General features: G+C 47.0%; 1 pseudogene across 1 annotated transcript; it reads left to right on the top strand.

Annotated features, from left to right (window-relative positions):
• Positions 1–21,005, top strand: LOC311633872 (cell adhesion molecule CEACAM1-like; annotated as a pseudogene). Its single transcript has 7 exons — positions 1–67; positions 947–1,303; positions 17,150–17,428; positions 17,830–18,084; positions 19,432–19,671; positions 20,657–20,724; positions 20,931–21,005. The product of its transcript is annotated as a cell adhesion molecule CEACAM1-like (transcript).
• The last annotated feature ends 5,088 nt before the right edge of the window (positions 21,006–26,093 follow it).

The raw sequence follows: 26,093 nt of genomic DNA, 5'->3' as shown, positions 1-26,093 counted from the left end.
ACCATGGAGTCCCCTTCAGCCCCTGCCCACAGAGGACTTGTCCCCAGGCAGGGGCTCCTGCTGGCTGGTGAGTGGGGACAACTACCTGGTGGTAGAAGGGAGGAGGACAAGCACAGGCTAGCTGGGCACTCCTGGGGAGCACAGGGCTCTCAGACAAAGCAAGGGAGAGGAGGTTTCTGTTTGGACTTGAAAGGAAAAGACATGGAAGCAGAGTAGGATGGGGAGGGGACTCAGCAACAGGAAAATGATGTGGAAAGAATGAGGGAAAGGAAAAACTCAATGACTGCTCATTTCCCAACTTACTCATCACTGAGAGTTAAATGCTGAAAACTTCAGATAATAATAATTTATGTGAGGAGATGGGAGATTTAACCAGAGGCACTAAACATTGTCCTTACCACCAAGCTCAGAAATGAGCAGATATATCCCAGGATGTGCAGGACCCTGCAACACTCATTCATTCACACAAGGGCACTTACAGCCTGTTGCAGACACTGGGTGTGCAACCAGGTCAGACAAACACCTGCCTCCATGAAGGCCATGTTCTATGGGGGGAGGCAGACAAGGGAAGATCTAGATGTGATGTCAGGTCACCCCTAGTGCCCTGCAGTGAACAGCCCACGGACAGATCAGAAAGTGAAGACAAAGGTCTTTAGAGGAGGTGATCAGGGAAGGGGTCTTCCAAGGACACTTCTGAGTGTCAGCAGGGGTCTGAGAACAGACAATTGGGTAACAGTATTCAAAGCAGAGGAAATAACAGGTTCAGGGGTGCTGAAGTATTGGTGGCCATGCTACTGAACTTGACCACAGGAGACACACACACAAACACACACACATACTCTGACCAAGGCTGAGAGATGAAAAGACCTGCTCAGGACCCATGGACTCATCTCTCCATTGCAATACATAGCTCCAAATATTGATCAATTTCTCTCTTCCCTCCTAGCCTCATTCCTAACCTTCTGGAGCCTGCCCTCCACTGCCCAGGTCACTATGGAATCAGTGCCGCCCAATGCTGCCGAAGGGAAGGAAGTGCTTCTCCGTGTCCACAATCTGCCTGGCGATCTTGAAAGATATGCTTGGTACAAAGGGGAAGTAGTGGAAAACAGTAAAATTGTATCATATAAAATAGTCACTCAATCAACTAACTATGGGACTGCATACAGTGGTAGAGAGACAATATACCTCAATGGATCCCTCCTGCTCCAGAACGTCACTCTGAAGGACACAGGAAAGTATATCCTACAAGTATTCCTAAGAGATTATGCTACCAAACAAGTAACTGGACAGCTCCGTGTATACCGTGAGTGATTGCTCTCTGACCTCTGGGTGCCGGGTGGGGTGAATTCTACTTCACACACAGGACTGACAGCCCTGGACTCCCCTCCAAATTCCTTCAAATCATCTCCCAGGTTGGGTTTGGGCATTTAGTGCAAGACACACACAGTGGAGACAAACTTCCTAGGGTCAGAGTTTCCTTCCTAGATTCCAGCCCTGCACACATTCTCCTCAGAGAGAAGTGTGATGGGAATGACTCAGCACAGGAAGACTCAGAAGAGTCTCACTCCAGCCCCGGGTCCCCTCCCCATGACCATGACACTGAGAAAACCCTGCAGAGCTTGCTCACACCCGGGCCTGAGGGGACCCTGGAATCCTCACAGAGAAGCTCAGCCTGGGAACCCCTCCCAGACCCTTGTCCCAGGGCTCCTGACTCCAGGGAACCTGGGAGCCTGGGTCAGGTTGGGTTTCACCTCCTAGAGGGCTGGGTGGGAGGCTCTACACCTGCTCACCTGCCAGAGCTCAGTCCCAAGAGCCACATCAGGACATGGACAGAGTGTAGTCCTTCAGCTAAGGCAGTGTCAGAAGAGCACAGATAGACAAAATACCCCGTACTATTAGCTAACACTTCTGAGGGACTTAGGAGAATCTGGACAGAGGTCAGGAACAGATGGGAGAAGATGCTCCTGGCAGCTCCTTATCCACCAGTGGTCAGCCCAGGAATTCTCTCTAATGGAGGCAAATAATGTCAGTGGCCATTTAAGTCAGTGTGTCCTCCATCCTGGGCTTGAAATCAAGTACTCAGGGATGTTTTAAGTTCAGTCCACAGTCAACATGGTAATCCAGAGTCCACTTTGCATTTGTTCTTTTTCAATTGAGGGGAAACGGAGGCACAGTGTGATACAGTCATTGCATCAGGCTCTCACAGATACACCAAGGTCCTTGCACAGCCACAGCCCACCCTCTCCTCCACCATGAGGATCTTAGGTGCCTGTGAACCCTGAGACCAGCCATTGGTTCACTGCTTTTTCTTAGCAGTCCCAGCTCAAGGTAGATTTTCTGCTCTGGTGATTAAGCAAGTGGAGAAATAATTTTTACTCTAGAATCAAATTACCTACAATAACATTCAGAGTCAGTGCTGGGATCGCCAAGACCTTTCCCTCAGGTTACCCATCCACCCCTCCCTGCACTGGGGGAAAATAAGTGATTTCTTATTTCTCTCTTAAGGTGTTGGTGTCATTCCCACTAGCTATGAATGAAGGGACTTTGCCTTATCCCCACCATACACCTGCTAACAGCTCAGGGACCAGCAGTCACTTGCTCTTTCATGAAGGAGGGAAGAAATGATGGTGAATAATGATATAATGAATGAATGAATGACACATTATTGCCTCAGAGACTGGAACCTGGATGCAGAATCCTAAAAGGTTTTAGCCATACCTGTGCCCTAGCCCTACAGGTGCTGAGAGCCATGTCCATCCCTCTGACCTCTGTCCCTATAGCCCCCTCAGGAGCCAGGTCCCTTTGTACTATAGGCTGTTCTACTGTAAGAAGGTTTTCCAGGCTGCACTGCTTCTGCCCTGGGGCAACTGTGGGCCTTTGAAGTCCCCTGAGACCCCCACTGTTCACCAAGGACATTCTGCCTCTCTCTATTCCTTCCATGTCCCTTATGTGCCTCCTCCTTCGTGCCAGACACACTGCCTAGCTCTGCTCTGCTTCCTCCACCAGGCAGACTCCCCAGATTGTCCTGCTAACAGCTGTGTCCAGGCCCACCTTCCCGGGCAATAGGAGAGGACACAGAAAACAGTGGAGCAGCAGCCCTGGCTCCCTCATGAGCCAGTATCCCAGGTCATCAGGAGAAAGAGCTTCTGCTGGGCCCCATCAGGGCTCCTATTCCCCATGAGGCCCACAAGAGGAACAGACCATATAACAAAGGCATGTAAACCTTTGACCTACTCTCTACATGACTCAACCAGGAAGTCAAAGGCAGGACAGGTCTGATCCCCCAAAGCTCATGGGTTCACTCCACCTCTCACTGGTGATTCACACCCTTGTCCTTGTGTGAGGCTCCCATTCCTTACACTAGCTCCGGAGACCTTTCCCAGGTGAGCCTAGTGACCCTGCGCCATCTCACTGGTTCACTGCCTGTTTCACACACATATGTTCTCTTGATAACACCTAGACCACAGGGTGGGATCCTCTCACACTGTGAGATTCACCTGCCACTCTCCTTTCTCTTAGACGCCGCCCACTTGAATGAATTTTATTCAATTCCAGTTGTTTCCTGAGTTAGAAAGACAAGGAAGAGCACATGCCATATGCCCATGTGGGGGCTCCTTCCCATCTGCCTGACTGTCCATAGAAACAGGGAGGGACCTTCTTACTAACTTTACTAACATGGCACAAGTCTTTTCTATCAATTTGGTGTTATCCCTTCCTTTACACAGCAGAGACACCTGGACTCACACTTCCCCACACTGCCCATCACTTCTGTTCTATTAGCAGGACTCACCTTCTCTCTATCCAAGGGAGTCTCTGATTTCAAACTCACTGTGGCATCTCCCTTTAGTCACAGTGTGACCTGATTAAATGGCAGAACTTGGTCTATGACCTTTGTGCTCTCTAGATAGAAATTCCTCCAAAAACTGGCATTAGAACTTTGGAGAATGAATGATATTCACTTATTCTTTCAAAGTTGAACTCAGAATCTATCTCATAACTGACAAACACAAATGGCCCATGAGGGCCATATTTTCAGCAAGTTCATGCTCCCCGAACTTCCACTAATCCCCCTTCTGTAGGTGCTATTGCCTGCGTGTTGAGGAAGGATACCTGCCCTCTCCAGTGGCAGAAAGGACATTAAAGACCAAGACCAGAGAGCATGGCTCTACTGTCACTGCCAGCCAGTTCCCCTGTCCCTCACTCTTGATTAAATCATGGCCCTGCAGGCTGGATAATGAATTGACCGCCAGATTTGCTTCTGGTCTCCCATATACCGTTTCAGCTCAGATACCCAGTTCAGGGCCACACTGCCCAGTCCTCTCGGGGTTTAACGACTATGGGGTGGTCCATCATTGCTAATCTCTAGGTTAACCCTGGAGTGTGAAGCTTCAGTGAAAATACATCTCAACCCAGCAATATAGGTCTGTTTAGTTAGAAGGGACTTATCACCTACACATTCCAGGTGAGACCCCAAAGTCAGCCAGGCAGTCACCTGGTCAGTGAGGAGCCAGGACAGGTGGTGGGTGGTCTCTGATTCCCAGACCTCTATCTATCTGTGATCAAACCATGATAGTTGTGTAATACCTGAGAAAGCTTCTGCTTTTTCTCCCAGACATAGAGCAGGCGGCCTTACAATCTCCGAGCGCTCAGCTCCCCATGCATTTGTTTCTCTTGTGATGCACAGTTCTGCCTTATTTCTTTAAGAACTCTAGTTAGCTGATAGGCACCAATTCTGATTGAAGAAGCCTTTGGAGGCCTCAATGGGCAATGTTCTCTCTGTTTTCTGCACAGCGGTGTTACCCAAACCCAGCATCACAAGCAACAACTCCAACCCGGAGGAGCATAGGGACCCTGTTGTGTTAACGTGTGAACCTCAGACTGAGAACACCACCTACCTGTGGTTGATCAACAGATAGAGTCTCCAGGACAGTGCCAGGCTGCAGCTGTCCAAGGACAACAGGAATCTCACTATACTCCTTGTCACAAGGAATGACACAGGACCCTATGAGTGTGAAACCCAGAAGCCCGTGAGTGCCAGCCACAGTGACCTATTCACCCTGAATGTTCTCTGTGAGTAACCTCTGTCCCTGCCTGGGCCAGGCTGTCCACCTGAATCCACACTGCCAGAGGCCAGGCTACATCGCTCCCTCTCAGGTCAATGGACACAGACCCCCACTCTGAACACCCAGGGTGACCATCTATTCCTGGACCATTTAGGTAGATTCGGCCTTGAGCCAAGACTGGGAGGAGATAGGATGCTCCTGTCTGGAGAGGCTCAGGGTTAACAAGCTTTCATGGGACAAACAGATTAATGTCTCAGACTCAGGCTCAGTGAACACAAGGGCTATGGTTGGGACTTTTTAAATCAAGGCAGTGACACAGCTCAGAGGGAAAGTGTGGCCTTTACATAGATTAGGATCTACCCCTTCCCTCTGATTACATCATGTGTGGCTGTGTTCTCTCTGTTCCAGATGGCCCAGACACCCCCAACATTTCCCGGTCCGACTCCCATTACCTTCATGGGACAAAACTTGGCCTCTCCTGCCAGGCAGCCTCTAACCCACCTGCACGATATTCTTGGCTTATCAATGGGAGGCCCCAGCAACCCACACAAGAACTCTTTATCCCCAACATCACTGCACATGACAGTGGATCCTATATCTGCCTCGCCCAGAACTCTGTCACTGGCCTCACAGGGACCACCATCAAGACTATCACAGTCTATGTAAGTGCCTCCTGGAACATCAGCACCAGCTGGGGTTTAGGTCTGTCTGGTTTTCACAAAAGAACCTGGAGGGTGTTGTTTCCCTTCCTGTGGCCATGGACACAAGCAAACCAGTCTTCCCCTGAGCCCTCCCACTACATTTCTGTAGACTCCCTTTCTTACTCTTCTGATCTCGCATGGCAGTGCTAGGATCCAGCCATGGAAAGTGAGGAGGGGTTCTCTCAGCCCCAGAAAGAGTCAAGTGGTGGTGGGAAGGGGCTTCCCAGAAGTAAGACAAGGGTCCTCAAGGTCAAGTTGCTTCTTCTGTCACTAATACTTTCCTTCGGTCACCTCTTGTCTGTTACCTGCTCCATGTGCTACAAGGAATGTACAAAGCTTTGAACAAGCTCACCTCTTTTCCCCAAACTAAAGGAGGACACCACCTCTGAGGAGGGGTGAGCATATCAGACCCCTGCTCGCTGTGCTGTTCCAGGCTCACCTGGTGACTGGCTGCTCTGTGCCCTCTGTGGTGGGACAGGGGTCTGTGGTGGTGGGGCATGGGTGGCTTATCCTCTGATTGGCCAAATCATGTCACACATCGACACTATGGCCTCCCTCAGACCATGCTGCATGTAAATGGGGAAAGGGTGAGCCTCTGAGCTGTGTCCTGATTCTGAAGTCACCTGCTGTACAACACTGTGCGATACCAGTGTATGTGACATTCCTACAGAGAGCAGTGAATGATGGTGCTTACTTGACAAGTAGGTAGATTCATGGACAGAAGGAGCAGTGCCACAAGTGTGTTGTTTACGGAAGGAACTAAGAGTACCAGCTGTTGCTAAAACTGACTACTTCTCTCTAGGGATGACCTTCTCCCTGATATTTAATCCACAGGCCAGGAAGTGAACATTCTTTTCAGATGGAGAAATTCTTTAGATTGAAACTTCTCCAGGTCTTAAGGTCACGGCTGGACCATTATCATTCTCTAATAAATTATTTAACAAAAAAGGAAATGCCTTTCCATCTCTGTGTGTAGCTACCATTCCAGAGAGGGGGTATGAGTGTTTAGAAAGGTCTGGGAAAGAGTCACACAAAAGTCAATGGGTGGAAAATGCCACCTGGTGATGAAGATGCTGGACACAGCTCTCAGGCTCCTGGTGTTAATAACTCAGCTGTCCAGTGAGACAGGTCAGGATCAACCTGAGTTGATCTAGACTGTCACCTAAACAAAGATTGTCACCTTTCTTGAATAGTTTATATATATTGCATTTAAAATTATTTTATTTAAAATAGTTTCTCTTGAGATAAAAATAACATAAAATAAAATGTTGTAAGAGGTTGCAGAGAAAAAGAAACAGAGAAACCAACTATATGCTGTCTACAAGAGACCCACATCAAAACAGAAGAATCACATAGGATGAAAGTGAAGGGATGGAAAAATCTTTTCCATGCAAATGGAAAAGAACAAAAGCTGGAGGAACAATACTCATATCTGACAAAATAGACTTTAAAATGAAGGCCATCACAACAGACAACAAAGGTCTCTACATATAACTACAGAGATCAATCCAACAAGAATATTTAACCCTGGTAAACATTTATGCACCCAATAGAGCTTCACCTAAATATATAAAAAATCTTCTAGAGAACTTTAATGGATACATCAATAACAAAAGAGTCATAGTAGGGGATTTTAACTCCCCTCTGATTGACTTCACTGGACAGATCTTCCAGACAAAAAGTTAACAAGGAAACAGAGATTCTAAAGGACACACTGGATGAGATGGATTTAACAGTCATTTATAAAACATTTTACCCCATCCAACCAGAATACACATTCTTCTCAAGTATCCATGGAACATTCACAAAGATAGACCACATGTTAGGACACAAAACAAGTCTCTAAAAGTTTAAGAAAATTGAAATGAGATCAAGCATCTTCTCAGATCACAGTACAGTAGTATGAAATTAGAAATAAATTATAGTAAAAGCACCCAAAACATTCAAACAAATGGAATTAAATAGCATGTTATTAAACACTGAATGGGTTACCAACAAGATCAAGAAAGAAGTCAAAAACTTCCTGAAAACAAATGAAAATGAACACACAACAGCCCAAAGTCTCTGGGACACAGCAACAGCAGTCCTGAGAGGGAAGTTCATAGCACTACAGGCATACCTAAAAAGAAAAAGAAAAAAAGAAAAAAGAAAAATCAGCAATAAACTATTTAACCTTAGAACTTAAAGAACTAGAAAGAGAACAATAAGAAAATCTCAGAGTAAGTAGAAGGAAGGAAATAATAAATAGTAGAGCAAAAATAAATACCATAGAGACTGAAAAACAATACAAAAAGTCAATGAAACAAAAAGCGGGTTCTTTGAAAGGATAAACAAAATTAATAAACCATTAGCCATACTCATTAAGAACCAGAGAAAACACCCAAATATTGAGTTACAACTACATTATTATCTAACTCCAAGAAAATATCCATGAACTCTCTGTTAAATCCCCAAGGCACACACTACCAGCATCTAAATTAGCAGGAAATACCATCATTTCCTTGGTCTTTCCCCCCCAGCACCCTCCCCCACATGCCCACTTGTAGACACACAGGGTGATAACAATTGTCCCTGCATCTCTCCTTTGTTCAGCTGCTGCCACCTCCTGGCAGGTGATGATAAATCAGGACATGGAGCTTGAGAGCCTGGTCTCACAGCTGACCAGGAAGACAGGACTGGGCCTCCAGATTGGTGGGTTAGGGACAGCAATGACCATTCTGCAGCCCTGTTGGGACTGGGTAGTTGGACAGACAGACCTGCTTGAGGGTGAGGGGGACAAAGAGTTGATGCAGGACTGAGTGGGGAAAGACTGAGGCCTCAGCTTGGAGCACTGAAGGAGAGGGAATGGAATGTTTACAGGGAAAGGGCTGGATTCTGCAGAGGAAACGCTCTGGTGCACTGACTCAGATGCAGCTGCTAAGCAGGCTCTGTGTCTCCTGCTGGCCCTCATCTCACAGCTCCTGCCTCCAGGAATAAGGCTCTCTCCTCACATCCACCTGCCCTCCCTCATCTGGGTTCCTTCATCATTCCCTCTACATGAAGGGGCTCTGAGTCTGGAAGGAGTAGTGGGGAGATAGAGTTCCCCACAGTCAGCCTGGCAGTGGTGACCTGAGGAGGGTGGAGAGTGTCAGGGGGTCTTCACCCTCCCACTTTCTGGGTCCTGATCTGAAGTTGATGGCGAAGCCCCCACCACCTGCTCCCTCAGGTGCTGAGGGATGAAGTTGGGCAGCTTGGGACCCACTGTGACTGGCCACTCAGCCTGGAGGTCAGACCCACCACTGCCCAGGGCTCAGGGTCAGCTCTCTGGTCAGCATCCCTGATGCAACTGCAGGTCACCTTATGACAATGGGACACACAGTCAACAGGAAATTAACATAGGAACCTGGCTTTGATGAAGATGGGAAAGGAGCCTAATGTCCATATCACAGACCCTTTGGACCCCTCTCATATGTTCACTTTGTCCCACAGTCTCCTTCTAGGGGGCTAGGAGCACCTGCTCTCTCAGGGAGAGTGGGCACCTTGTGCAGCTCCCCACTTCCTGCAGCATACCACCATGGGGAAGGCAAGGTAACCACAAGTAAGTTCCTCATGCAGAGGACAGAAGTTGCCCCAAGAGTCAGGGAGCACATAGACCAGCTTAGCCAACAGACACGGAGAGGGAAGATTTACCTAAAATCATGTCTCTCAAGAGCCAGGAAGCTCACAGCCACATGACCTCTTACCACAGTCTCCTCTTCCCAGGACACACAGGACCCCTTCCCCGCCTCCCCAACTGAAGGTCCTACAGAGACTCCTGGTCCTGGGACTCTGTCCCTGGAAGCAGAAACCAGGCTGGTGACACCCGAAGACAGAAGGTGGATCCCCTCACCAGTCATCACTCAGATGACCCCTTCCCACCCCCAGAGTCACCTCTGTGACCTTCCTGTTGGCAGGGTCTCATTCTGGCTGGGCATCCACCTTAGCTGGGCAGTTGCCAAAGCAGCATTTCTAAGGTGTCACCAGGCATTGAAATCTTTAGAAAGTTCCATAGATGATATGATACACAAAGGGGTGGCAACCCTGTGACAAGAATTCCTGATGCCGCCCCAGGCTTCTGCTCTGAAGATAAGAGCCAAATGGGGATGAGAGAAGGCAGTGGGAAGGCTACTGTGCACTCCACACAGAGCTGTGGGAGATGCCCCGGAAACGTGTACCCCAAGCTTCTGCTTGTCCACATGTGAGCAGTGGAACGGCACCAGGTGTTAATCTACTGGGTTAGGCCCTCAGTTCAGCAACCTCGGTGCTTGACTTCAGCTAAGAGAAGAATTCAGAGTCAAGAATTCAAATTATAACAGAGAGTTTATTTAGAAAGTCATAGAGGTAGAAGTGAGCTGTAGAAGAAATGGGCTCAGAAACTAGTTACAGAGGCAAAAGAAGGACTCTTGAAGCTTGGGAGAAAGAGAACAAAGTTACGCACCTTGAGGAAAGAAGCAAGTAGGGAAAGGCACGGGTGTGCTCCAGAGAGGAAGAGCCACACTGCGTCCTACTTGTTTTTTGTTTGTTTGTTTGTTTGTTTGTTTGTTTGTTTGTTTGTTGTTGTTTGGGGGGGAGATAGACGGGAGGCCTTTCTTTCACTCTATTAGTACCTATAAAATAAAATAAATTATGAAAATATCTCCTTTTTCAACTTAGAGAAACTACAATTTTTGCAAAAAATACACACCCAACCGAAACCGGTTTGGCTCAGTGGATAGAGCTCCGGTCTGTGGACTGAAAGATCCCAGGTTCGATTCCGGTCAAGGGCATATACCTTGGTTGCAGGCACATCCCCAGTAGGGGGTGTGTAGGAGGCAGCTGATCGATGTTTCTAGCTCTCTATCCCTCCACCTTCCTCTCTGTAAAAAAATTAATAAAATATATATATTTTTTAAATACACACCCATAATTGTTACAATACATATGTTTATATATACCTTGGACATTGCAAAAGCATTTAAGAATCACATCCTATAAAAGTTGGGAGAAGAGACATTTTCTCAAATCTTGGTCATATATTGTGACATTCAAATCCTTAAACTACATTGTTGAAATAAAATGTCTCTAGCTTCCAGGGCCAAAGGGATTTAACTTTCAAGGCCCCCACAGGTGCTTTTATTTGTGCAAGGTCAAGAACCGAGAGAAGGTTCCCTGAGCGTTAATTTACCTTAGGTAGGTCAAGCAATGGTTTACTTTCCATACTTTATCACGGAACTAACGGCATCAGGGAGAATAGGCCATGGGAACCCATCTTGGGCAGGTCCCCTCCCTAGCATTCCTATTTATGTAATATGGCTCCTACAAGAGGATTTTTAATCTTTGAGCTCTAAAATGCTGAATCTTTACTAGTCATTATCTAAGATACTTGCAAAACAAACTTATATTGTGAATTAGGATAAAGTTATGAAAGTGTGACTCTCCTAAACAGACTTCATTTAGGATTTGTCAGGTGGGAACTATCGGTACACCAAAAATTCCCTCTTGGAACTATTGGAGAAAATCCTTTCTTACTAAGGCATAAAGCTCAGAAGCCAAGATCCTTCTTACTTTGGAAGAAAGTCCTACTTCTTGAGGGTAGTTATCTGGAGGTCTCAGGGGAGGATCCCAATAAAATATTTATCAGCTTTCCAGGTATGTCCATTCAGGTTCGAAGGTCAATGCAGTAGATCCTGATATCAGCAATGTTCACACTCATCTGCTTTTGCTGCTTTTCTGGGCCTGGAGCTGAAATACCACTGAGGTGTAGATATATTTGATGCCAATCTGAAACTCACTGTTCTGGGAGCTTAATCCTGAAGGGCTATTCTTAGGTCCTCTGGTTTATTTCCTCTAAGGGCATCTAACCCACATGACTAAGAATATGCCAGGAGGAAAGGTGAGGAAGGGCCTGAATCACATGACCAGTGATATGAAAAGTCAGAAGGTCTAAAATGCAAAACCAGGATATGCTAGGCCCTTGAGCCACATGCGGCTCTTTGGCCCCTTGAGTTTTTAGCAAAGGCCAGCTTGGGAGTACCCTAATTAAGTTAACAATCTCTATAGTTTAAGTTTTAAAAATATTGGCTTTCAAAAGAAATTTCAATCATTGTACTGTTGATATTTGGCTCTGTTGACTACTGTGTTTGCCCACCACTGAGCTCGAGGATGAAAGGTTACCCTGGGGACACGGTCCCAGCATAGTTGCCAGGTACCTAAGACTTTCCATTCTGGTGACCTTCCCTACTAGCCTATTGTCCTACTCTGCTCAAACCTATGCCTACTACACAAACATGGTGTGTGTGTGTGTGTGTGTGTGTGTGTGTGTGTGTGTGTACATGGGAAGGAGTCACTTCGGTAGAAGGTAGAAGCCTCAGCAGTTACAAGGAATGAAAATGTAGAGGAAAGAAAAGGGGAGGCAGGAATAAAGAGAGAATAGGGAGGAACCTGAGTACAGACTCCACCCCTGGCCCATGTGACTAGGGAAGTGATCTGGGCCCCTAAGGAGGCTCAGTGCACAGGGAAGGAGGAACAGCACATCTCACCACCAGGACAGTGGTGCTTGTGAGCATTTCTGGAATCCAAGCTCTTCCCACGGAGGGAGCGACAGGGCAGGCAGCAGACACCATGGATTCCCTCTCAGCCCTTGCCCACAGAGGACTTCTCCCCAGTCAGGGGCTCCTGCTGGCTGGTGAGAGGGGACACTACCTGATGGTGGATGGGAGGAGGACAGGCACAGGCTAGCTGGGGAATCCTGGTGAAGCAAGAAGAAGGATTCTGTTTGTACTTGAGGGGAGAAGACAGGGGAGCAGAATTGGATGGGGGAGGGAAATCAACAACAGGAAAATGATGTGGAAACTATGAGGCACAGGAAAACCTCAATGGTTGCTCATTTCCCAAGTTGCTCACACTGAGTGTTGAACGCTGAAAACTTCAATAATAACAATTTATCTGAGGAGATGGGAGATTTAACCAGAGGCACTAAACATTGCCCTTACCACCAAGCTCAGAAATGGACAGATATACCCCAGGAGGTGCAGGATCCTGCAACACTCACTCATTCACCCAAGGGCACTTCCAGCCTGTTGCAAGCACTGCCTGTGCAACAAGTTCAGACAAGCCCCTGCCCCCATGAAGCTCATGTTCTATGGGAGGAGGCAAACAAGGGAAGATCTGGATGTAATATCTGGTGCCCCCTAGTGCCCTGCAGGGAACAGCCCAGGGACAGGTCAGAAAGTGAAGACAGAGGACTTTAGAGGAGGTGATCAGCGAAGGGGTCTTCCAAGGACACCCTAAGTGTTAGCAGGGATCTGAGGGCAGACATCTAGTTAGCAATATTCAAAACACAGGAAATAATATGTTCAGAGGTGCTGAAATCATGGTGGTCATGCTGCTGACCTTGACCACAGGAGACACACACACATACTCTGACCAAGGCTGAGAGATGAAGAGACCTGTTCAGGACCCATGGACTCATCTCTCCTTCCCAGTACAGAGCTCCAAATATTGATCAATTTCTCTCTTCCCTCCTAGCCTCACTCCTAACCTTCTGGAGCCTGCCCACCACTGCCCAGCTCACTATGGATTCAGTGCCGCCCAATGCTGTTGAAGGGCAGGATGTGCTTCTACGTGTCCACAACCTGCCTGGGAATGTTGCAGCCTATCACTGGTACAAAGGGACAATATGGGAAACTTTTAGAATTGTAACATATATAATAGGGACTCAAATTATTACCTATGGGCCTGCATACAGCGATAGAGAGACAATATACCCCAATGGATCCCTCCTACTCCAGAAGGTCACCCTGAACGACACAGGAAAATACGTCCTACAAGTCATGCTAATAGATTATGCTAACAAAATTGTAACTGGAGAGCTCCATGTATACCGTGAATAAATGCTCTCTAACCTCTGGGTGCCGGGTGAGTGAACTCTACTTCACACACAGGACTGACAGCCCTGGACTCTCCTCCATCCCCCTCTGCATTACGTTTTGGGCATTTAGTGCAGGACATACACAGTGGAAACAAACTTTCTATGATCAGAGTTCCCTTCCTGGATTCCATCCCCGTAGATATTCTCCTCAGAGAGAAGTCTGATGGGAGTGACTCAGCACAGGGAGACTCAGCAGAGTCTCAGTCCAGCCCCTAGCCCCTTTCCCATGACCATAACACTGAGAAAACCCTGCAGAGCTTGCTCACACCCTGGCCTAAAGGGACCTTGGAACCCTCACAGAGAAGCTCAGCCTTGGAACCCCTCCCAGACCTTTGTCTCAGGGCTCCTGACTCCAGGGAACCTGGGGAGCCTGGATCAGGTTGGGTTTGACCTCCAGCAGGGCTGGGTGGGACCTGTGGCTCTACTCCTGCTCACCAGCCAGGGCTCAGCCCCAAGAGCCACATCAGAACAGGGTCAGAGCTTAGTCCTTCAGATAAGCCGGTGTCAGGAGAGTGCACATAGACAAAATACCTTGTACCATAGCTGACTCTTATGAGGGACTTATGAGACTCTGGAGGGAAGTCAGGTCTCCAGGAGGGAACAGAGGGAAGAAAATGCTCCTGACAGCTCCTTTTCACCAGGGGTCAGCCCAGGAATTCTCTCTCTTGGAGGCAAATAATGGCAGTGGCCATGTCAGTCAGTGTGTCCTCCATACTGGGCTTGAGATTAAGTACTCAGGGAACTTTTAAGGTCAATTCACAGACAACGTGGTAATCCAGAGTCCATTTAGCATTTGTTCTCTTTTTATTCAGGGGAAACGGAGGCACAGTGTGATACAGCCATTGCATCAGGCTCACACAGACACAGCAGGTCCTTCACAGCCACAGCCCACCCTCTCCTCCACCACGAGGGTCTTAGGTATCTGTGGACTCTGAGACCAGCCATTGGTTCAGTGCTTTTTCTTAGCAGTCCCAGCTCAAAGTAGATTTCCTGGTCTGGTGAGAAAGCAAGTGGATAATTAATTTTCACTCTGGAATCAAATTACCTACAATAACATTCAGACTCAGTGCTGGGAATGCCCTGGCCTCAGGTTACCCACCACCCCTCCCTGCACTGGACTTAAAACCACTTATACGTTTCCTGAAGTGTTGGCGTCACTCCCATTAGCTATGAAGAAAGGGACTTTGACTTCTTACTCTCCACTGTACACCTGCTACCAGCTCAGGGACCAGCAGTCACTTGTGCTTTCATGAAAGAGGGAAGGAATGATGGTGACTGATGACAGAATGAATGAATGAGTGAATGAATGAGAGATGCATAATGGCTACAAAGACTGGAACCTCGATGCAGAGTCCTGAAAGGTTTTAGCCACACCTGTTCCCTGTCCCTACAGGTGCTAAGAGACATGTTCATCTCTCTGACCACCTGTCCCTGAAGCCCCCTCAGGAGCCAAGTCCCTTGGTGACTGTGGAGCTGTTCCACTATAAAAAGGTTTTCCAGGCTGCACTGCTTCTGCCCTGGGGTGGCTGTGGGCTTTTTGAAGTCACCTGTGACCACCCACTGCTCACCCAGGACATTCTGCCTCTCTCTTCTCCTTCCGGGTCCCTTATCTGATTCCTACTTCATGCCAGAGACACAGCCCTGCTCTGCTCTAGTTCCTCCACTGTGCAGTCTCTCCAGATTTTCCTGCCAACACCTGTGTCCAAGCCCACCTTCCCGAGCAATAGAAGAGGACACAGAAATCAGTTGGAGCAGCATCCCCGGCCCCCTCATGAGCCAGTTTCCCAGGTCACCAGGAGAAAGAGCTTCTGCGGGGCCCCATCAGGGCTCCTATTCCCCAGGAGGCCCACAAGAGGAACAGGCCACATGACAGGGGCATGTAAATCATTGAACTGCTTTCTACATGACTCAACCAGGAAGTCAACAGCAGAAGGACAGGTCTGAGCCCCCAAAGCTCATGGGTTCACTTCATTCCTGACTGGTGATTCACACCCTTGTCCTGGTGAGGTTCCCATTCCTCTCATTGGTTCCTGAGACCTTCTCAGGGTGGGCCTGGTGACCCTGCACCATCTGACTGGTTCACTGCTTGTTTCACACACATGTGTCATGAAGACACCTTGACCATAGGGTGGGATCCTCTCAGACTGTTAGATCTACCAGCCACTCTTCTTTCTTTTAGATCTGCCCATTTGAATGAATATGACTCAGCTCCTGTTGTTTCCCGTGTTAGAAATATAAGGAAGAGCACAGGCCACATGTCATGTGGGGGCTTCTCCCCAACTGCCTGACTGTCCCTGAAAACAGGGACGGACCGTCTTTCTAAGCTTACTAAACATGGCAAATGTCTTTTTCCCAATCTGGTGTCATCCCTCACATTATACATCAGGGACACCTGGACTCATTCCCCACCTCACACCAACACCCTCCCCTCCTCACCCAATCACTTCTGTTCTCTAAACAGGACTCACCTTCTCTCCATCTCAGGGAGTTCCTGATTTCAAACCCACTGTGGCATTTTCCTTTGGTCACAGTGTGACCTGATTGGATGGCAGTACTTGGTCTATGACGTTTGTGCTCTAGACAGAGATTACTCCAAAAACTGAAATTACAACTTTGAGGCATGAGTGATTTTCACATATTCTTTCACAGTTTAACTTAAAATCTATCTCTTAACTGCCAAACACAAATAGTCCCTGAGGGCCATATTTTCAGCAAGTTCATGCTCCTCCACCTTCCACAAGTCCTCCTTCTATACATGCTATTGCCTGCGTGTTGAGGAAGGATCCCTGCCCTCTGCAGTGGCAGAAAGGACATTACAGACCAAGACCAGAGAGCATGGCTCTGCTGTCACTGCCAGCCAGCTCCCCTGTCCCTCACTCTTGGCTAAATCATGGACCTGCAGCCTGTGTAATTAATTGTCCACCAGAATTGCTTCTGGTCTACCATGTATTGTTTATGCTCAGACACCCGTTCCAGGCCCCACTTGCTCAGTCCTCTCGGGGTTTAAGGACTATCGGGTGGTCCATCATTACTCATGTCTAGGTTAACCCTGGAAAGTGAGGCTTCAGTGGAAACACATCTCAACACAGAAATGTAGGTCTTTGTAGCTGGAAGGGACACAGCACCTGCACATTCCAGGTGAGCACAAGGACCCTAGTCAGCTGGTCAGTGAGGAAACAGGGAAGGTGCGGTGGGGTCTCTACCTTTCAATCCTGTGTCTCTCTGTGATCAAACCCTGATAGTTGTCTGATTCCTGAGAAAGCCTCTGCTTTTCTCCCAGACATAGAGCAGTTGGCCTTACAATCTCCTAGCACTCAGCTCCTCATGCATTTGTTTCTCTTGTGATGCACAGACCAGCTTATTTCTTTAAGAACTCTAGTTTGCCGAGAGGCAAAAATTCTGATTGAAGAAGCCTTTGGAGGCCTCAATGGGCAATGTTCTCTCTGTTGTCGGCACAGCGGTGTTACCCAAACCCAACATCACAAGCAACAACTCCAACCCGGAGGAGCATAGGGACCCTGTTGTGTTAACGTGTGAACCTCAGACTGAGAACACCACCTAACTGTGGTTGATCAACAGATAGAGTCTCCAGGACAGTGCCAGGCTGCAGCTGTCCAAGGACAACAGGGCCCTCACTTTACTCCTTGTCACAAGGAAAGACACAGGACCCTATGAGTGTGAAACCCAGAACCTTGTGAGTGCCGGCCGCAGTGACCCATTCATCATGAATGTTCTCTGTGAGTAACTTCTGTTCCTGCCTGGACCAAGCTGTCAACCTGAATCCACAATGCCAGAGACCAGGCTACATCCGTCCCTCTCAGGTGAATAGACCCCCACTCTAAACGCCCAGGGTGGCCATCTGTTCCTGTACCAGGCACATCTGGGCAGGCTCAGTCTTGAGCCAAGACTGGGAGGGGGTGGGATTCTCCTGTCTGGAGAGGCTCAAAGTTAACAAGCTTTCATGGGACAAACAGGTTATTGTCTCAGACTCAGGCTCAGTCAACACAGGGGCTATGGTTGGGAATTTTTAAAACCAGCCTCTGACCCAGCTCACAGGGAGAGTGTGGTCCTTACACAGACCAGGACCTTCCTCTTCCCTCTGGTTACATCATGTGTGGCTGTGTTCTCTCTGCTCCAGATGGCCCGGACACCCCCACCATTTCCCCCTCCGACTCCCATTACATTCGTGGGGCAAACCTCAGCCTCTCCTGCCAGGCAGCCTCTAACCCGCCTGCACGGTATTCTTGGATTATCAATGGGAGTACCCAGCAACACACACAAGAGCTTTTTATCCCCAACCTCACTGCACATGACAGTGGATCCTTTACCTGCCTTGCCCATAACTCTGTCACTGGCCTCAAAAGGACCACGGGCAAGAGTATCACAGTCTATGGTAAGTGCCTCCTGAACCATCGGCACCAGGCTGTGTAATGCAGGTCTGTCTGGTTTTCAGAACAGAGCCTAGAGGATGCTGTCTCTCATACTGGGCCATGGACAAAAGCAAATCACAGTCTTCCCCTGAACCCTCCCACTACATCTCTGTGGACTCTCCTCCCCCTGCTCTTTTGATTCATTATGGCAGAGCTGGGATCCAGCCATGGAAAGTGAGGAGGGGGATCCCTCAGCCCCAGAAAGAGTCAAGTGGTAGAGGGAACTTCCCAGAGGGGAAAACAAAGGTCCTCAAGGTCAAGTTGCTTTTTCTGTCACTAACACTTTCCTTCTGTCACCTCTTGTCTGTTACCTGCTCCATATGCTACAAGGAACATACAAGGCTTTGAACAAGCTCACCTCTTTTCCCCAAACTAAAGGAGGAAACCACCTCTGAGGTAGGGTAATCAGGTCAGACCCCTGCTCCATGAGCTGCTCCAGGCTCACCTGGTGACTGGTTGCTCTGTGCTCTCTGTTGTGGGGCAGGAGTCCCTGGTGATGGGGCATGAATGGTCTGTCCTCTGACTGGCCAAATCATGTCACCCATCTACATTGTGGCCTCCCTCAGACCAGACATTGAGCCACGGGGTAGACCCTTCTGAGCTGTGTTCCTACTCTGCAGTCACCTGCTGTACAACACTGTGCAACATGAGCCTATGTGACATGCCTACGGAGCGCAGTGAATGGTGGTGTTACCTGACAAGTAGGTAGATTCATGGGACAGAAGGAGCAGTGCCACAAACTGTAGTTTACAGAGGAAGCTAAGACTACCAGTCTTTTGTTTAGACTGATTACTTCTCTCTAGTGACTTCCTTCTCCCTGATATTCTATCCACAGGCCAGGGAGTGAACATCCTATTCAGACAAAGAAATCCTTTAGATTGGAACTTCTCCAAGTCCTAAGGTCATAGCTGGGCCATTCTCATTCTCAAATAAATTATTTAACAAAAGGGAAATGCCTTCCCATCTCTATGTGTAGCTACCATACCAGAGAGGGGATGTGATTACTTAGAAAGTCACAGAAAGGTCTGGGAAAGAGTCACATAGAACTAAATGGGTGGAAAATGCCACCTGATGATGAAGATGCTGGACACACGATAAGGCTCCCGATGCTAATACCTCATATGTCCAGGGAGACAGGTGAGGGGTTACCCAAAGTTGATCTAGTCTGTCACCTACACCAAGATCGTCACCCTGCAAAGGTCAGAGTGCTCCTCTGGTGACCTTTACAGAGCTCACTGTGGCCTGTGAGTGGCTGACATCTATGAGGAAGGAGCCCACTCTCAATCACTTACCTCCTATGTTCTCCAAAGAGCCAGTGAGGAAGCCTGCCCTCCTAGCCAGCAAAGCCACAGTCACAGAGCATTAGGACACCGTGGTCCTGACCTGCCTCTCAAATGACATGGGGATCTCCATCCGGTGGCTCTTCAAGAACCAGATTCTCCTGCTCACGGACAGGATGAAGCTGTCCCAGGACAACAGCACCCTCACCATTGTCCCCGTCAGGACGGAGGATGCTGGGAGTTATCAGTGTGAGGTCTTCAACCCCATCAGTTCGGCAAAAGTGACCCCTTCAGGCTGGATGTGCAATCTGAAGTTTCCCACTTGCCTTTGTATATTGCATAGAATAGGGGGTGAGATGGATGAAAGCCTTGAGGAGGTGAGAGCCTTCTTCAGAGCTTATAGAGCACACGGGTAAGGACCCCAGGATTAGACAAATCTTGTCATTGTCTTAGTTCCATGAGTATTAGCTGTCCATGAGTATGAGGAAGGATCTCACTCGCCTGAGCCTCAGTTTCCTCATCTCTAACCTAGAATAAAACAGCAGAAACTAAACACCGTTATTAGAGTATTTATTGTGAGGTTAATGAGAATAAACCCCTCAGCCAGGGTCATGCTCAGTCAGTACTCATTCAATATAACTATTATTTTTGGTATTTTTATGGTTGTCAGTAGCTGTACAGTCAAGCAGAACTCAGTGAAAATGTTGTTTATCACTCACCAGTTCTGTGACTTCCAGCCATTTATTAAGCACCTCCCATCCCAGATTCTGTTTGTCCTTAGTGGGGATGACACCCCTATCCCTCATGGGACTGGAAGGTTCAGAGGACATGAAGGTTTAGTATTTCCCACCCTGCCTGGACCATCAAAAACACTCAGCACATTCTAATTACTCATTAGCACTGAGTTGGCACGTAAGGTGCCCGCTAAGACTGTCCATAGTGATGGAAAAGAAGAAACAGGGGTAAGAGACAGAATATGTGAGGGAAAGAGGAGTAAAGAGGAAAATTACCAGGACATGGGAATGGTGGGTGTGAAAATATAAACATAGTTACAGCAAATGGAAGGTTTCAAATGTGCAAACCAGAGAAGGATGCAACCTCCAGAAGTGGATGTCAGGAGGACAGACACACCCAAACCTCACCGACTAGGTGGCAGTTCCTTCCTCCCTCACCAGGCCTCCCCTGCAAGGCCCCTCCTGGTTTCCCCTGAATGGACTTGGGCCTTCAATCCTCCCCCTTTCCCGTCTCCTTTCAGCAGAACAAACCTACATGGACTACTCTGTGGGGACCATTGTTGTCAGTGTGATTGGGGTGCTCATCATGGTGGCTCTGGGTACCTCCCTGGGCTACCCTATTTCCCTGAAAATAAGACAGTGTCTTATTTTTTTTTTTCTCCCAAAGTTGTGCAGGGTCTTATTTTCGAAGGATGTCTTATTTTCTGGGAAACACGGTATTTCCTATAACTCAGGAGGACTAGGAGGTACCATGGCATTGCCTCACCCTCACCCTAATCCTGTCCCCTAACCCAGGCTGACCCCCAGCAGAGCCCAGGCCTGGAGGACAAAGGCCCCGTCCTCACAGGGTTCTGGGCCAGCTCCCTGTGACCTCCCAGCTTCCCTATGGATGTCTTTAATTCTCCATCCAGCACCTCCCTCACCAGCTGCTGACCAGGTGGTTTCCTCAACAGCTTCCTCACCTATAAATGAGGCATGATTAAGAAACTGTGCCCTCAGGACTGACCTGGTTCCCTCACTCACCTTCAGCAGTGCTGGCAGATAGTAAGTGCTCTGTAATGCACATCCTATTGTTTATCTAATTCCACCCTCCCAGGTGAGGGGATGGGCTGCCTCAGGGTCTCAAAGTCATCCTGGCCAAGGACACACAGCTGAGGGTGGAAGAGTCTGGACAAGCAGGGTTGGATCAAATGCTCCCACGAAGCCATTTTGGTTACTACAACCCTGATGTGTGAGACAGGCGGACAGCAGAGCCTGTGGTGTGGATTTTGCCTCTAGGTCAGGTGGATGGAGACAGCACAGGCCACTGTCACAGTGTAGCACTGCAGGCCTGAGGAGCAGGGCTGGCCTCAAAGAGCACCACACTCATTCGGATGCTACATGAGGCTGTCACAGCTGACCCTTGCAGCCTTCACCTTTCCACTAAGTTACACCCTCAGAGAGGACTTCTGTCCTGGGTCCTCAGTCCCCTCCCTTTAACTCCTCCAAAACCCCCATCTGCCTGTGGGTCCTTCCCCTGTGGGCCCAGGTCAGCTCTGGATCCTTAAGGTCTTTCCTCAGTTCCCCTCTTTTGGGTCTGTCCCCCGTAAACAGTGGAGAGAGGCCTCCACACTCTGCTGGGAGAGGAGACCCTCCCTGCCCCCTGTTGTGACACCAAAGCTCCCTGCACCCCTCACAAGTAAGTCTGACCTTTCCCAGGGCCAGTGACCCGCATGGCCTCCAAGAGCACCCATCCCCAGCGGCCACCCCTGGTGAGTGTCTGTTCAGCTTGGATCCCCTGGGCCTGCCCCAGAGTGGCCACCCCTGCCCTTGTCCCTTAGGCTCTGACCCTTCCTTGGGCTTCAAGGGGGATTCTCATCACCACTCTGCACAGGGGACCCCTACTCACCAGTAACCCGACCTGTAATCTGTGTCAAGTGTCACCACCTCTCCCTCACTGGACCCTGAAATGGCAAGAGGGTCTTACCTTGGGAGATGACCTTTTACCCTTGGCTCTTGGGAGCTAAAGAACCATCCCCTCCTGGAAGAACAGGCTAAAGCTTCCTCCCGGCTGGGTACTAACTGTCTCTGCTCCCAGGCCAGGGTCCCTCTGGAACCTCTGCCTTCTCAGTAAGTGCATCCCCTCCCTGTTTCCTTACCCAGGTCCTCAGCGACCCATGCTCAGGGTAGGGGCACCATCAAACCTCACAGCATAGCACAGACCCCTTACCCAGAACAGGAGCCCTGTCCTGGCTTAGTGGGGCCCTAGTATTAGGGGAGGACAGGGCAGAGAACAGATGGCCTTTTGCAATCTAAAACCTAACAAACTGCAGCTGGGTCAGAGAGCCCCAGAGCTTCCAAAAGAAGGCCCAAGGTTTGGCAGTAGCCTGCATTCCTTCACAGCTGGGCCTCATCTGGTCACCTCTAAACCCCAAACAAGGAGGAGGAATCTGCAGATCTCTCTGTAGCTCCTGCTGGGTGGATTCACACAGTGGCTGACTTGCACCTCCTTGGAGATCCAAGAGCCAGTGTAGCGAGGAGTCAGAGTGAGACCAACCAGATTACAACTCTTCACATCCATAAGAGACACATTCAGGGGGCAGACTCAATGAGTGTCAAAGCCCCACTGAAGCAAGACCTACCCCATAAGGGTGTCTCCAGCACAGAAATTCTCCCATTGTAGACACAACTGGTCCCCACTGCCAATTGGCTTGGAGGTCAACTCCTCCCAATGATACCAACAGCAATCAAGGCTTAACTACAACAAGATTGTGCACACAGCCCACAAAGAGGCTCACCAACAGTGTCTGCCTCAAGTAATTAGGGAGGCTGAGCCATTGGAACCTATAGGACACCTGGCACACAAAGCCACTCTATCAACACAGGGGAGCAGCCAAAATGTGGAGAGAAAGAAACAGGTCACAAATGAAAAAAATGGAGGAAAGCAAATGACTGGATATAGAGTTCAAAATCACGGCTATAATGTTACTCAAGAATCTTCCATAATCCTCTGAGAAATTTAGTGAGACCCTCAATGATATGAAAAAGAACCAATCAGAAATTAAGCATACACTGACTGAAATGAAGAATAATATATAGAGATCCAACAGCAGACTAGAGTATCCTAAGAATCAAGTCAAAGATTTGAAATACAAAGAAGCAAAAAAACACCCAACCGAAAAGAAAAAAAGAAGAAAAAAATATGAAGAGAGAAAAAAGTAAAGATAAAAAGTATTATCAACTAATGCTTATCTATCAACAAGTGGATCTAAAAATCAAGTGAATTAAAAATCTAAGGAACAGAATAAACTGGTAAATATAATAGAATCAGGGGCAAAGAAAGGGAGTGGATTGATAATTATCATGGGGAAAGGGGTGTTGGGGGTACAGGAAGAGACTAGACTAAAATCATACACTTATGGATGAGGACAATGGAACCGGGTGGAAGGGAGATATGGGGAGAAAAGGGAGAAACAATTGTAATAATCTGAGCAATAAAGATTTATTAAATTAAAAGATAAAGCACAGGAACAAAACAGGGTTACCCACTCTCAGCACTGCTGCTTGACATAGTACTGGAAGTGATAGCCATACGGATTAGACAAGAAGAAGAAATAAAAGAAGAAATAAAATATCTAAATTGGAAGAGAAGAAGTAAAGCTGTCATTATTCACAGATGACATGATATTGTACTTAGAAAATCCCAAAGACACCTTCAAAAAAACTACAATACTTAATAAATTTGGCAATGTAGCAGGATACAAAATTAACACCCAGAAATCTATGTTTCTTTATACACCAGTAATGAGCTCACAGAAAGAGAAACTAAAAAAAAAAAAAAAATCCCATTTACTATTGCAACAAAAAAATTTAAGATACCTAGGAATAAACTTAACTAAGGAGATAAAAGACCTGTACTCAAAAAATTACAGGATGATGAAAAAAGAGATAGAGGAAGACATAAGCAAATGGAAGAATATACCATTTTCATGGACTGGTAGAATTCACATCATTAAAATGTCCATACTACCCAAAGCAATCTATATCCCCATTAAGATACCAATGCGACTAAACCGGTTTGGCTCAGTGGTAGAGTGTTGGTCTGCGGACTGAATGGTCCCAGGTTTGATTCTGGTCAAGGGCATGTACCTGGGTTGCAGGCACATCCTCAGTAGGGGGGGTGTGCAAGAGGCAGCTGGTCGATGTTTCTCTCTCATCGATGTTTCTAACTCTATCCCTCTCTCTTTCTCTCTGTAAAAAAACAATAAAATATATTTTTAAAGAAAGATATCAATGCAATATTTCACATACCTACAACAAACTCTCCAAAAATTCATATGGAATTAAAAAAAAAAAAAGAACTCGAATAGCTGCAGCAATCTTGAGAATGAAAGAACCAAGCTGGAGGGATCACAATACCAGATATCAAGCTGTGCTACAATGCCACTGTTCTCAAAACTGCCCAGTACTGGCACAAGAACAGACATAGAAACCGATGGAACAGAACTGAGAACCCAGAAATCGACCAATGCTATTATGGTCAATTAACATTTGACAAAGGAGGCAAGAGCATACAGTGGAGTCAACTTAGTCTGTTCAATAAATGGTGTTGGGAAAATTGAACATATACATGCAAAAAAAAAAAATGAAACTAGCTCACCAACTTACACCATACACAAAAATAAACTCAAAATGGATAAAGGACTTAAACGTAAGACAGGAAACCATAAAAATCTTAAAAGAATTCATAGGCAGCCAAATAGCAGATATATGTCATAGCAATACAGCTCCTAGGGCAATGGAAACTAAAGAGAAAATAAACAAATAGGACTACATCAAAATAAAAAGCTTCTGCACAGAAAAAAAAACAAAAAACAAGAATGCCCACTGCATGGGTGAACATATTTGCCAATGTTATCTCTGATAAGGGTCCAATCTCCAAAACTACAGGTAACTCAGACAACTTAACAAAAGGAAGATAAACAATCCAATCAAAAATAGGCAAAGGACTTAAATTGGCACTTTTCAAAAGAGGACATAAAGAAGCCAAGAGATATATGAAAAAATGCTCAAGGTCACTAATCATCGGAGGGATGTAGATCAAAACAACAATGAGGTGCCATCTCACACCTGTCAGAATGGCTATCATCAACAAATCAACAAACAATAAGTTCTGGCAAGGATGCAGAGAAAAAGGAATCCTCATGCACTATGGATGGGAATGCAGACTAGTGCAGCCACTTTGGAAAACAGTATGGAGTTTCCTCAAAAAATCAAAAATGAAATTTCCATTTAACCCAATCATCCCACTTCTAGTAATATATTCCAAGAAATCAGAAGCACCTGTCAGGAAGGATATATGCACCTCTACGTTCAGAGCAGCACAATTTGCAATAGCAAAGATTTGGAAACAGCTTAAATGCCCATAAGCAGATGAGTGGGGAAAAAACCGTGGTACATCTACACAATGGAATACTACGCTGCTGTAAAAAGAAAGGAACTTCTACCATTTGCAACAGCATGGATGGACAAGGAGAACATCATTCTAAGCGAAATAAGTCAGTTGGAGAAAGATAAATATCACATGATCTCACTCATTTATGGAATATAATGAACAAACGAAAACTGATGAACAAATATAGAGACAAAAGGGGGAAATATTTTAGAATATAATACAAGTAATCCTGTTATTTGCATATTTTTAATATTTTCTCCAACATTTGTGATATGATAGGATGTTAGTACAGTTTTGGTAAAATTATTATACTTAAAATCCTTTTTTCTTGAAATGTTGTTTATTGCATGTAACATTATTATATTTAAAATCATTTTTCTTGGGATATAAATTAAAAACAAAAATCTCTGGAAGATAACTACCTAAGAAATAACTTTTAACTTATTTCAACTATTCTTTTCTAAATTAGTAAATTTTTTAAGGTTATTGAATTTCTACAATAGATATTTTGAAATAACATGAAA

The sequence above is a fragment of the Pipistrellus hanaki genome (assembly GCF_964339955.1).
Source record: "Pipistrellus hanaki genome assembly, chromosome: 15".
Classification (NCBI taxonomy): domain Eukaryota; kingdom Metazoa; phylum Chordata; class Mammalia; order Chiroptera; family Vespertilionidae; genus Pipistrellus; species Pipistrellus hanaki.
This window is presented reverse-complemented; position numbering and strand designations above follow the sequence as displayed.